General features: G+C 39.2%; 1 pseudogene across 1 annotated transcript; it reads left to right on the top strand.

The window, feature by feature from the left end:
- The first annotated feature begins 2,273 nt into the window (after positions 1-2,273).
- On the top strand, positions 2,274-6,561 carry LOC146488241 (collagen triple helix repeat-containing protein 1-like; annotated as a pseudogene). The gene is made up of 3 exons (XR_014867156.1): positions 2,274-2,622; positions 5,495-5,781; positions 5,991-6,561. The product of XR_014867156.1 is annotated as a collagen triple helix repeat-containing protein 1-like (transcript).
- The last annotated feature ends 4,746 nt before the right edge of the window (positions 6,562-11,307 follow it).

Below are 11,307 nucleotides of genomic sequence, written 5' to 3'. Positions count from 1 at the left end.
CCTAAATACGAATATGGCGGAAGGATCGAACAAAAAGGCTGTAAGGGTGTGTGCTGAAGTGAACACAAGCGATGGGTTAATCAAACCTTACCATCTTAGAAGTGGTTTCTCTGTTGGAAAATTATATGCTTCTCTTCATATGCAACTTAAAGAGAAGCTGGATCTTAAGGGCTTTGAGAGTTTTTAATTTGGTCTACTTCGTCCCCAAACGCCCGCTCATAAGCAGAAATGACAAATTAATGACCGCGAAGAACTTGTTCTCATTGCCATTTAATATTCCCGTTTGATTTTGGAAGAGAAAATAAATTTTCAAGGAGAAAGAAGTTTCGCTTCGACTTCGCAATTCTTCCAAACTCTGTCGTTGTTTTGCTGATAATTTGTAAGTGAAGTTTGGGAGGTGTTTGTTTGTTTGTTTGTTTGTTTGTATGTTTGTTAGGAAAAAGTAGCGATATTAAGTTAATGTGGTAGACCTGTATTGTGCTGAATGTCTCAACTGAACAGTGTGCTTTGGAACACATACTCCGCGTTTGCTCGTCATCACCTGGCTAAGATGCACAATGGTCTGGTCATTTTCTAATTTTATCAATTCCCATTCTGAGATTGTGTTGGCTTTTAGTCAAGACTGTGCTAAAATTGGTCAAAATTATGATGAAGCACTTTAACAAATAAATGGAATGCACTTACAAGTAACGCATGCATGGCTATCTTTACTTATTAAATTATCAGCCTCGGATATTGCATTTCTAGCGTTCTGATTGGTTCACTAAATCTCGGTTATCAGCTCATATACCGTAGTTTGACCTTATATGGAAAACGAATGCTTCAGGTGTCGCTAAGCTAATTTTTTTTTTCGGCGGGAAGCAAAAGGTTCTTCGGAAAAAATGTAGAAAAAAAAGGAAAAGAAAGAAATTCCAAACAATGCCATCTCAATATAACAACAAGAAAAGCCACAAAGTTCGGTATGACACTATTTAATGGTACGTATCTCTGAAGTTTCCTTTAAAATCTTCAAAATTGCAAGATTTTACGATTTTTTAGATCACATAACAACAATAATATAAACAACCGGTTACCTTCAAAAATTTCAGGATGGCTTGCAAATCCTGGCGGTAAGAGGTTAAAACCAATCGAAGAAATTTCTCAGGAAGAGCTCGATGCCTGCCTTTATGTTTTTACGAATTTACGAGGACTTCAGATGATTCATCTATGAAATCCGTACGAGCGGCGGCCATCATGTTCGTTTCCGTCGCTCGGCACCACTCAGCAAAACATTTGCACTAATGTGCACAGCTCTTACGCTTCTCAAATAAGCTTGAAGTTTAAAAACTTGCACTGAATGCTTGTCTCAGTAAGGTTGTACCTCGTACACTTGGATTTGCCAGAGGTGTTTTAAATCGTCCGCGAGGAATTCAGTTCAGCATGAAAAAACCCGTCCTTGCCCTGATCTCTTCCTTCGCTCGGCACCACACAGCAGAACATTTTCTCAAATGTGCACAACTATTGCGCTTCTCGATGAGCTTGAACTCCAAAAGCACTTGAATGCTAGTCTCAGAAAGGTTATAATTCGTACAATTAAACGTTTCTTGAATTTTAGATGTCCGACTGTGTCCGATTTTCTTCGCTTTTGATTTTTCATTCAACTCCGTTTGCAAAGAGCTGCGCGTGTCATGTGATCATTAGGTTTCGCGCGCTTTGGTCGGAGGTTGCCTCAACATCCGGTCGTTTTAATTTGAAAGAAATTTTTTCTTAAAATATAAAAATTCAGTAAACTTCAACAGCAATGTCCAAACGCGGAGAATTTAATAAAACAATTATTCCATTCACGCTTGTTGGATATGAGATTAGTTATAGCCAACTCGGCGTTGGCTATTTACCATCTCATATCCAACGCGCGCTCATGGAATAATTGTTAAATATTTTTATTACATTCTTTTTACATACTTTGACGAAATGTTTACGTCCTTTTATATTTAGGGTATCACCTTACCGCGTTTCTTACAAGACGCTTTGAGGGTCTTGTCCTTTGACTCCATTTCGTTGTATCTCATGTTTATCTCACATGTCAACCCATTCCGGATCCGTCGCCCCAACATGGATGGTCGTAGCCTTATCTTAGGCCAACTTGGGTTAACAAATAACAGAGAAACATTATTTGATAGAGCAAGTATTTACAGTTCAGTAAAGCAATCAAATGTCGTATATTTAACATAGTCAACATAGCACTTGCCAGGCCTATCTGTTGTTGCACGCCCAAGTTGCCTTCTGTATCTCTACAAGAGCTTCACTTGGGCTGCGGAAAATCTGATCACATTTCAATCATAAACCTGAAGACAGAAATCTTAGAAGTAATAATATATTGACAGCGCAGTTATACACTTCCTTCCTCGCTAAGACGACAGTGCCGTTTCTGTTGAGCTTTGGTCTCTTCAAAGTAGCATTTTCTTTCTTCTTCGTCACAAGCAGACAGACGGTGTTGGCAGAAAAAGCTCAATTTCGTTTGTTAGCTGACGAAAGGAAAAAATGTTTGGAACAATCAGCACAGTGTCTCTGTTGGTGTGGGTTTTGACGACTTCTCTCTACAAGCCAATTGATGCAGGAAATGAGACGGCTTCCACGATAAAGGTAGGAACTCAAAACCATAGAATTGATCAAAATCTAGTGCAATCGTCAAGGGATGACTGCTAATATCGTAATGTGCTAGAGTATTGTCAGGAGCTCAACAAAAATACTTGAATGATCTCTTGGAATGAATAAAAGAAGGCGAATAAGGAAAAGACTATTCACTGATAACATTTCTTGTTAGAACGAAGAGCCAAAGAGTCGTAAGATAAAATGTCTTACGTTTCTAGACTCCATACTGTAGTTATGGTTTTAGTTTACAGCGATCAAGACAAAGCATGGTCACGTACTTTAAAAGGAAAGGCAGAGGACTTCATAGCCTGTAGTTTGATTTCCACATTACTTTAGGGTTTCCATATAACCTTGGTTTCAAGTACACAAAAGTGGACACTGGAGTTGAATTACAGGAAGACCATTATTATTAAGCTTTAAATTTTAGTAAAATACCAGCATAAATTGTGATTTCGAGTTTTTATTGTCATTTTTGCTTTTATAAATTGGAAATAGTTTGTAAATAGTTCCTGAAAAACCTCACGAGGATGTTACTATTAAAGTTATTTATTTATTTATTTATTTATTTATTTATTATTCAAATGAATTTATCAGGTATCGAACGCGGGTGCTGAAGCCTCCTTCCTCCCACCAAAAGGGCACTGTTATTATTGTTCGGTTTTCGTTCGTTGGAAGAAGCCGTAGCGAGGTGAAAGCACTTGGTAGCGGCCATGAATGATTTATTTCAGTTTTTCAACCAAACAAATCCGATCAAGTTTTCTTAGCTTTTGACACAAGTAATGTCATGTTGTTTCTTGTAAGTAACGAAAGTTCACCTTTAGGAATTTCCTTTGTAGCTGTAGCATGCACTTGATTTCCAAGTATTTTTGGCACAAACAATCCGGCTTAAAAAGTCAAACTCCAAAGAACCTGAAAGAAGTCGTTGTTGTCGCGGCACAAAATGATGAAACCAACTAAATGTAGAAATGGCGTGCTCAGCCAATTAGGAGCAAGCATTTTCGCCGCTCGACCAATCAGGGGGAACTAATTTTGCCCTCGGTGAAAGGAAAATGAATAAAAAAATGCCCTCTGTTTCGACCAATCAGCTTTTAGTAATTTTGCCCTCTATGTTATAAGGTAAGTAACATGACAGCGTGTTATATCTATATACAGTGGAAAACCGATTTTTCGCACCTCCAAGGGAAACTTAATTTGGTTCAAAAACTCGAGAGTTCCAAAAATCAAGGGTAAATATCTGACGGAAGCAAATTCAAGTTCAACAACTTTTGGTTCGAAGAAATGCGGGGAGTTTCAAAAAAATCGACATAACCCAGAATGCTATTGTCTTTCGCGACATGTACTTCCAGTGCCCGGGATTGGACAAATCGGCATTCCACCAGGCGCGTAGGAGGGGGGGGTTCGAGGGGTTCGAACGAACCCCCTTTACAGATCAGTAATGGCGGAAGAAAAAGCACTTAATGAGGAGGTTGAACAACTACATGAGGTGTACCATGCGAGAGAGTAGAATGTCCGCCCTGGTTCTAGTAAGTAAATATAATAAATGCATATCAAATATGATATGCCTGTCAATCTTGACGAGATAGTCAATTTGTTCGAAGGCCTACACCCGAGAATGATGCAGTTTACCAGCTTGGTGTATGACTATCAGTAGATCGAATAGCTATCAGAACTCGACAGGGTGCGGAATGTACATTGAACTTTCTTGTTTAAGTTGAAACAATTATAAAACAAATTTGTGATTTGCCTAAAATGGGTCTCAAAATGCTAGATTTTCAAAAATTTTCGGGGGAGCAAGCCCCCGGACCCCCTTAGTAAGAGCGCCTCCGGCACTCAGCAAGATTTGGGGCTCAACGAACACCCCTATCTAACCCTTACCTACGCGCCTGTCCACGGTATGTCCAAATTAGTTGAATGAAACTTGAACAACTCATACGTACTTGTTGGGTAGCAATTTTAGTCTTTGGGTCCTTTTTGGCGTTCTTCAAAAATGACTTAATAATTGAAGTGAGACTTTTGTGTCGGCGGGCCGTTTGTCTGCTTTCATTTTTACACAGAGATGTCTTTGTCGGTTGTTTGTTTGTTTGTCATTTGGTTTTCGTTATCGCTGTCAATATTAATATCACGGGTGGTGATCTTTTTAAAAAGCTGTAGTTTTCTTTTCTGAATCAAAACGTCGGACGAAAACATTGCCGTGAGAGGCTTTGTCGAGGAAGGAAAGCGAGTGGTGAAATGCTAAAATGGCTATTTAAGTGCTGTACAACCACGATTAGCACTAACAACAGGGGTTTCCTCTTCAATAAATGTACATATTTTATGAACAAGAGACTGTAATTCAGTTTCCTACAAATAACGTCTTTGCCCGTAACTTGATGATGCAATATCCTATAGGCATTTGATGTTCAAAAAGAAAATTCTGTCGTTATATAGCGCATGACGCCTTTAAAACTCTTATTTATTTATTTATTTATTTATTTATTTATTTATTTATTTATTTATTTATTTATTATCCGATTTCAATAAACTTCGATCTCACAAAACCATATTAGGTGCCTACAAAACTAACCTGGTCTTCCTGGTTGTAATGGTGTTTGACGTTCATGTTTTTAAACCTGGTTTAGCTAAACATGTATTTAAAATTGGTGTTGATGGGGCACAAGACGCTTAACGCCCCCTTCACGAACAGGCTTTACGAGCCCCGTTTATTTGACTAAATTCGCCCATGGAGGAAAGACGAAAGGAGGACTACATTAAGAAATTTTATTTGAAACTATTTGAGCTTTCAGCGTACGATTTCATACATGTCATATTTCAGGCTAATTTTGTGGCCTTTGATTTCTAATCATGTTGTGTTTTTATCTCACAGAACCCTAACATCTGTCCGCAAGGATCACCCGGCCTTCCGGGGAGTAATGGCCGGTGAACGGACATAACGGGTTACCAGGCCGCGACGGACGTGATGGGGCCAAAGGACAGCAGGGCGTGGCAGGTCCCCCTGGACCACGTGGTTTTAAGGGAGAAGTAGGCCGAGATGGTGCTAAAGGAGACAAGGGCGTGGCAGGTAGCCCCGGACCACGTAGTAGTACTTTTCAAAAGAATTGGAAGCAATGTGCGTGGAAAATATATGACGGTCGGGATATTGGCCTGATAAAGGTGAGTCTTATAAGTCTTCGTTCAAGGCCTTGGCAACAGAACAAGAACGTGTCGCAGTTTGGGGGAACTACTGAATTATTCGAAAGTTCCTAGGATAGATTAATGTGTTCATACACGTAAAAATTCCTATCCTTGCACATAAAGAGCATTGCATTGCAAAGCGCCTCAATGGAAAATTGTTGTTGTTTATGTTGTTTCTGTTGTTGCAGGACTGCCAGTTCACTAAACACAGGGAGGACACTGCTCTTCGCGTTGTCTTTCAAGGCAACATCCGCTCGACAGGTTGCGCCTTCTGCTGTAAGCGATGGTTCATCACCTTCAATGGCGCCGAGTGCAGCGGTCCAATGCCTATTGACGCTGCGCTCTGGATTAGAAATAGTGATGAAGACAACCATAGACCGGGGGCAATAGAAGGCTACTGTGACAACATTCACAAGGGGAAAATTCGTGTGGGAATCAACATCGGCAACTGTCCTGGATATGGAAACTCTGGTGGGGATACAGGCTGGATGTCGGTGTCTCGTTTGATTATTGAAGAAGTTCCTCGTTCCCAGTAGCAAGGCAGGAAAATGCAACCGCATTTTGAACTGAATAGAAGAATTATACATGGGCCGGGTGTCTATATGTTTTCATAGCAAGCTCTTCCGTTTACATTAGGGGCTCAGCTGAAGCTGGAAGATTTTTTAATTGTGGATCGGCTTTTTACGCAACCGTTAAGTTAAACAGGAAGCTTATGTACGTGGTTTTTCTTTAAGGTTTAATAAACATTCCTTTAAATGTTTAGCGTGTCTCTCATTTTTACTGTTTCTTTGTTTTTTCTCTGAACTAACTAATCTGTGATAATGAAACTAAAAATCCTTAATGCTTGGAAGAGAAACGATACTCTTTGCGCTCGTATTTTGTTGCATTGCACTTGTCATTGATACTAGCTGTACTCCCGAAATTCAAATCACATTTTTCAGTAGCGCCTTTTTCGTTTTTTTATTTTTCTTCTTTTTCTTTTGAGTTCCTCAATTTCAAGAAACAAAGTGTGCCAGCAATCATTAGCAAATCCAATCACTCGGTTAACTTTGCCAATTTTCACTCCAGAGATAAACTGTAAACGTAACATTCTTCCACATCGGCAAGTTAAACTAAAACATTTGAGATTCGTTCAAGTATCCCTATAAGCCCATGCGCAATGACATTCCCACTGTGTGATAAGAACAAGCACTAGGCGACATGCGCATGCGCAGCTCTGCTGAGTTCTTCCTCCTATGCGCAGCTTATCTTACACCGGTTCACACTTGTGAAATAGTCAAAAGCATCCCTGAAAAAAAAGCATAAGCACATGCATCACAAAACGAAAATGGGGTCTTTTCTTATGCTTCTGCTGTTGCTTATCCCTTACAGATCCGCATGTGGTTTTCTTACTCTTATGTCTGCGCTTATCGCACGACTATGAACCAGGCTTTAGGGCCGGGGCACAAAACTAAGGGTGTTTCACCTTTGGGACTTTTTCGATCTGTGTATGTGGACTCGGAGGATTGGTTGGTCGGGTGCTGCTGTTCCTGTTCCATCTGCATCGTCAATTCTTCAGTTTTTCTCTCAGAGTGTTACTTGATGATTATAGTTATTTCCTTTTCATAGAGCCCCATTCTTGTTTCTTTCTTTTTTACACAAAATCTGATAGTCTACAAAGAAAATAGATTCAATTAAACTGAATCGAAATTATAAGAAACTTCTTTTAACACTAGGTATAAGGATACTCGTAGATTGACACAATTTTTCCTATTGCCGCTCCTGATACCGTAACTATTCACAAAGATTCTAATTCCTAAGATCTATATTCAGATGTTTTGAAAATAAATTTGGGCTTATCCTCAAATGGTGTTGCATTACCCTAAATACGAATATGGCACAAGGTTTTACAAGAAGCCTCTAAGCGGTAGGAGCTGACGTGAACTCAAAGGATGGGTTAATCAAATCTTACCATCCTGGACGTGGTTTTTCTGAGGAAAATTTATGTTTCTCGAATGATCCAGCTCACCTTAAGGTAAGCTGGATCATCAAGGCTTTGAGTTTGGTCTGCTTCGTTCCCAGCCGCCTGCTTACCGAGGACGGAAACGACGAATTAATGACCGCAAAGGTTTTCGTCCATATTGCCATTTTAATAGTTAATATTTTCACTTGATTTAGGAAGACAAAAGCTTTTCCAGGAGACAGAAGTTTCACTTTGACTTGACAATTTCAGTAAATAGCTGTTGCTGTAATGTGGTAGATCCGTATTGTGCTGAACGTCTCAAATGACCAGTGTTCTTTTGATCCCATACTCCGCGTTTGATCGTCATCACAATTTCATGAACTCCCATTCTGAGGTTTTCTTGGATTTTAGTCAAGACTATGTCAAAACCAGTATGATGAAGCAATTTAATCTGAAATACGTGGAGTGCACTTACGAGAAACACATGCATGCATGGCTATCTTTTATATAGTGTATTTTCAATACATTTTGTTTACATATTTTTGACGAAATTTTTACATACTTTATATATTTAGGGTGCCATCCTAGTGTGTTTTTTAGGGGGAGGGGTTGTCCTTTGGCTCTAACTTTTAACTTCTGAACTGTAAGTCTGAAACGCAAATTTAGTGTTTTTGTAGGTTATAACTTTTTTTCCCGATATTTGGTAACTTCACATTTGAATGCGATATTCTGAACAGACAAAATCCTAGTTTTTTGACCAATACACTATAGGAAAGCTATCGACAAAAGCATATTAAATGCATACGCGCGCGTCATGAGAAGTTTTAATTTCCCAAAACAAGCCGCCATTTTGAATGAAAGCAGCCCACGGGCTGAAAAGAGACGTTTTTGAAACTGTAAAGAAATCTTTTAATAATTGTGTTTGTTTCGTTGAACTATGACTGGTTAAAGTCTCAGGATATGTATTTTTCCCATTTTCGTTATGCTTTATTTGTCTTGTACTTTTGAGTAAAGACGCGTCTTCGCCTTCAGTGTGTTTCGCGACTGTAAGGACATGGCAATACCGTTATGTTGAAGGTTTTGTCGCGTCAAAACGGTCAGTTGCATCATAGAAAATCTACTTTCAAAAGCCGTTTTGAAATTAACCGTATTATTTATTCCAAAAGTATCGGAGCATGAACATTCTTTTAATATCTCAAACCAGAGGCGTTTGCAGAACTATTGTGTCAAGGCACGAGTGAGTGTCATGTTTAACTGTGATTTTTGCAAATCAGGCAAGTTTCTTTTATGTTTTAGTGTTTTATCTTAAAAGTAGGTACCTTGTTTAACACTTTGACCGCATTCCACTCATACGCCCATTTTTATAATATAAACACTTTTGTTTTTATATTTAATCACCGTATATTTGACCATCACGATTGATCGACCATGTGTAATACAGGTCAATATCAAGAAACAGGCCTCTGCCTGCACGTGACTTGACACGGGTGATATTAAAGAACAAGTGAATCTACCTCAGTCTACGTTAGTTTATACTATAGTTGTGTTGCTAACGTTCCCAATCAGCATTCAACAAGAGCAGCGGTTTTATTTTCTGTATGGTCGCAGACGCCAGAGAGAAGCTACATTCCCGTCCGTGGCAGCACTTGTCTTGGTGAGCTGAATCGTTAATTGTCAACCATGCTTCAGTGCATTAAAAAAACCCTTCCTTGATTCAGAAGCACGTACAGATTTCACGGTTGTAAGCAACGCGTTTAGACGAGCAACTTGAAAAAGCTTATTTAATTTCCTTATCAATCTGTCCATTTCCATCCTTTGGTTATAAGTCTGACGGTTTTATGGTCCCTTGGGTTTTGTTTCTAGTTGTTCAGTTATAACAGTGGAATAGCTTATTTAACTTTTCGACATAGAAGAGCTGTTTGGTTTCACGAGCCTTGAAGCTGACGAGGCACATTCATTTCCTTAGAAACTACATTGCGGTTTTACCTGAGGTTTCTTTACTTAGTAACTCTGAGTGGAATCCCAAAAAGTGAAGCCAGCCTTGGACAACTTCAACTCAACTTAATTATTCAGCTATTAATAATAGATGTAGAACAATAATTGAAAGTTCTATTATACAAAACCACTCATCAAAAGAACCGCAGCCCCTTCATGGGAGCTCAAAGCACTAGAAATTTCAAACTGTTTAGTTATAAAAAAAAACAAGAAACTGAGTCAGCGGGAGGCAAAACACTTCGGGTCATTTCTCATTTTAGAATGAAAAAGAAAGAATGCGTCCAATCCTTATTAACGAAATCCATAAGGCATATTGCACTTGCGGAGTTTGATGTAGATAAAAGTACAGTGACCCGACTGCTTGGACGCGTCTGATATAGCTCTGAAACCCCCGAGGTAAATTAAAGAAAAAAAAAACGTTTGACCTGCAGGGGATAAGAAACCGGGACCGCATTTGATACCATTGTTTTCAAGTTTTATTGGAAGCTATAAAATACCAAAGCAGAATATACCTTTTGTTAAATTTCTAAATCACTTGAATTCCTCCGCGTAATTTTCAGATGTCGGATTTCTCAGGTGGGGTTCTTTTTATTTTTCTGACGCGTATCAAACACAATTTTCTTATCCCTTCGATGACTAGAAACATTGATATCCTTTCTCCATTTGTACAAAGGCGCTGATATTTCACTATAGAAAATTAAAATTTTACATTTTCACGTCAAAAAATAAAAGGCTTCCTCACCGTCGGGCGTCGCTTTTTCACAAACGTGGCGCGCGCGGAGTTGTGGGACTATTGCCTATTCATCTTGTCCTTCCTATCACTCCCCGGCCATGCAGGCACACTCCTATTTTGCCCTTTCTTCCACGACATACAGGATAACACCTTTAATAAGGGCGATGCCTCCTGGGCGACTGGCAGCAAAATATAGTATGTATCTGAGGTGCATGGGTAGGGTACTCTGAGATGTTGGCCAAACGATCTTAACAAATACTAGCCTGCTAGCTGTTCAGCCAGCCTTCATGATCCTTTTTGGGTTTTATTTAGTTTATTGCTGACCTGATCTACAAGAAGATTCAGCTACAAATTACCCTTTTTTTTTATTAATCCGGGTCCGTGTAAAGTTTACAGAAATCACCAGATTAATTCTCAGTTGTATGTTTTGCTTTATACTCCTTTGCACACAACACATCCGAGGTTACAGGGCTTTTCTCGGCTGTCTATTTAATTACGTCGATACTCTGTCTACTATGAAAGGATGGCAAAGACCTGGTAAGTAATATTTTGTCGATAATGCTTTTTTCCAGCCCCAATTGTTTTATCATAAATATCATCTCCAAACTCTACTTTTGCCCCAATCTTCTATCCAATACTTGGCAACTCTTGATCAGCCAATCCCATTTTCTGCGTCTGGCCAATCTTGGCCAATACGGCTTATTCATCCAACCAGCAATGTTTAGGTTTACCTCCGCAACACTTTTGAACTCAAGAATTTGGTTTTATCAGCAGAGTTGATAAGGTAATTTGGACCCGTAAAGAGATTCGAGCGCTGACGTTTCGAACTTTAGCC

Source organism: Pavona decussata, unplaced genomic scaffold (assembly GCF_977016875.1).
Source record: "Pavona decussata unplaced genomic scaffold, jaPavDecu1.1 SCAFFOLD_11, whole genome shotgun sequence".
NCBI classification, from domain to species: domain Eukaryota; kingdom Metazoa; phylum Cnidaria; class Anthozoa; order Scleractinia; family Agariciidae; genus Pavona; species Pavona decussata.
This window is presented reverse-complemented; position numbering and strand designations above follow the sequence as displayed.